The 2,655-nt window shown below is 43.0% G+C and overlaps 1 pseudogene; it reads left to right on the top strand.

Annotated features, from left to right (window-relative positions):
- The first annotated feature begins 352 nt into the window (after positions 1 to 352).
- On the top strand, positions 353 to 1,098 carry LOC103745635 (annotated as a pseudogene).
- Positions 1,099 to 2,655: the final 1,557 nt, after the last annotated feature.

Raw genomic sequence — 2,655 nt, 5'->3', positions numbered from 1 at the left:
ATCAGTGAAACTTCCTCATGCAACAGAGGGTAATTTACACAAAAAGTCACAACTGGACAAAATGTAGAGAATAAGAGACTGCAGAATGCCTGTCCCTGAATAAGACTCCTATATTAAACCTCACCCACCCAGGCCTTAGAGACCATTGCGGAAGAGGGGAAGAAAGACTTAAAAGCCAGGGGTGGTGTATGACCACAAGGAAATAGTTTTCCAGGCTTCTGGGAACTTTCTCATCAGAACTTATAGCAACTGTTGCAGTACGAAGACCAGTTGAAACTCAAACCAACATAGAATTGGAGACACTGCAAGGTCAACCTTGCTGACACTGATCTTCAGCCAGTCTCCCAGCACAATGGCACCTTCCAGGAAGTTCTTCATGGGGGTTGGAGGGTCAATTGGAAGATGAAAGGGAGGAAGAAGTGTCTGGGAGAACCCACCTGCATTCTGAATGCAGCCAAGGTGCCAGGGTGGTTTGTGGGCCTCCCACGGTCTACATTGACTATGCCAGGCAGAAACTGGTTCTCAAAATTGCAGTGGCTGCTCAGAACTGCTATAAAGTAACTAATGGGCCTTCACTGGGGAGATCAGCCCAGGCATAATCAAAGACCATGTTGCTATGTGGGTAGTGCTGTGGCACTCAGAAGGAAGGCAGGTCTTTGGGGAGTCAGATGAGTTGATTGGGCAGAAAGTGGTCCATGCCCTGGCAGAGGGACTTGGAGTGATTGCCTGCATTGGGGAGAAATTAGATGAAAGGGAAACTGGAATCACTGAGAAGGTTGTTTTCAAGCAAACCAAGGTTATTGCAGATAATATAAAGGACTGGAACAAGGGTGTCCTGTCCTATATTCCTGTATGGGCCATTGGTACCAGGAAGACTGCAACACCTCAACAGGCCCAGGAAGTACATGAGAAACTCTGGGAATGACTTAAATCCGATGTGTCTGATGCAGTGGCTCAAAGCACTGGCATCATTTATGGAGGGTCTATGACTGGAGCAATCTGCAAAGCGCTGGCAAGCCAGCCTGGTGTGTGGATGGCTTCCCTGTGGATGGCACTTCTCTCAAGCCTGAATTTGTGGACATCATCAGTGCTAATTAATAAGCACCATCCATCTCCCTGCTGCCCTTCTGGTAAGCCAGGGACTGGGTAGACCAGAAACCTAGTAACTGCTTCTACCAGTCACATACTTCTGATGTCATCTGCCCCGTCTCTTTGCCTAATCCAAACTGTATCTTCCAATGCCATTTACACCTCCTCCCTGTGATAATTGGGACCAGGCTCATCCTTTTACCACTTACTATAATGGTTAGACCTAAACATGTCACCACATTGTCTTCTTGCCTGATAGATGGAAGAGGTGGATCTTGCACTATTCTTTCAGGCCCTAGTGAGGGCAGGAGAGTGAAATCACTTTCCTCTCCCCTCTCGCCCTGTGGGGCCAAGATTCTTTGAGCCTAAAAAGCCAGGGATGCTCCCTTCTCCCACAGTGCTGAAGCCTGAGTGTTGTTTATGAGCTATCCTACATATAAGGGAAATAAACACCTGGCACTTAAAGAAAAAAAAGACAAAACAAAAGTCCTAAATTTAGCTGAGGACCCATTGCCAACTGATCACTGCTAGATGAGGAAGAGTCGGTTTTCTTTAAGGGAGTGACATTAGATAGGCTGACCAGGCTCCAGTGGATTAACTTACACCAAAGGACATTTGCAGACACAAACTTGATAGGTCTTAACATATGTGACAGAATACATGAAATCTGGTGGGAGGGATATGGGGGTTGCAGTTTAGGGGAGGGAGTCTAAATATGTTTAAAATATATTGTATGAAATGCATGAAAATTCAATAAGAATATATATTGAAGGAAAAAGAAAGGAATAAAATAATAAAAAGTATGAATGATAGAAGAGAAGAAAACTGGGCCTGAAGAAAACTCCAAGGACAGAAACTATGGTAGTCCTGAGGATCTGGCAACAGGTATATTTGTCTTTCCTGGCTTCTAATCTGTTTTATTCTTTTACCTGGTTCCTAAGATTCAGCCTTCAAAGAAACAAGGAACAGACTAATTTGAGCCACTTCTCATACCACAATTGGAAGGGTATGGCATTCCTACCAAGATAACACGCACATCGCAAAACAGAATCAAAGGTCTGTTATTGAAAAAAGGGGAAAAGAGGGATGTTGGGCTATTAATATTTCAAATGCCTCCCATATATAGTTTGTACCAGGGAGATTAGTATTTTTGATATATATAAGCACAAAAAGAGTAACTATTTTGAGTGGCTGGAGAGATGGCTCAGTGGTTAAGAGCACTGACTGCTCTTACAGAGGACCCAGGTTCGATTCCCAGCACCCACATGGCAGCTACAAGCCATCCTTGACTCCAGTTCCAGAGGAATCCGAAGCCCTCTTCTGACCTCCGAGGCATTGCACGACACAGGTGCACTCACATACATGCAGGCAATACAGTCATATGCATAAAATAAAAATAATAAAATATTTTTAAAATATTTTAAAAAAGAATAAGTACTTTGAAAAATAAATATACAACAAAGGTAAAATAAGAAAATCATAGAATATGAATATAGAACACAGAATCATCATTGACACATACTAATGATTTGAAAAGAGTAACAAAATAGACAAAGGTATAACTGA

Source organism: Nannospalax galili, unplaced genomic scaffold (assembly GCF_000622305.1).
Source record: "Nannospalax galili isolate Female #2095 unplaced genomic scaffold, S.galili_v1.0 scaffold524, whole genome shotgun sequence".
Taxonomy (NCBI): domain Eukaryota; kingdom Metazoa; phylum Chordata; class Mammalia; order Rodentia; family Spalacidae; genus Nannospalax; species Nannospalax galili.
The sequence above is the reverse complement of the archived record's forward strand: the minus strand, read 5'-3'. Positions and strand labels throughout refer to the sequence as shown.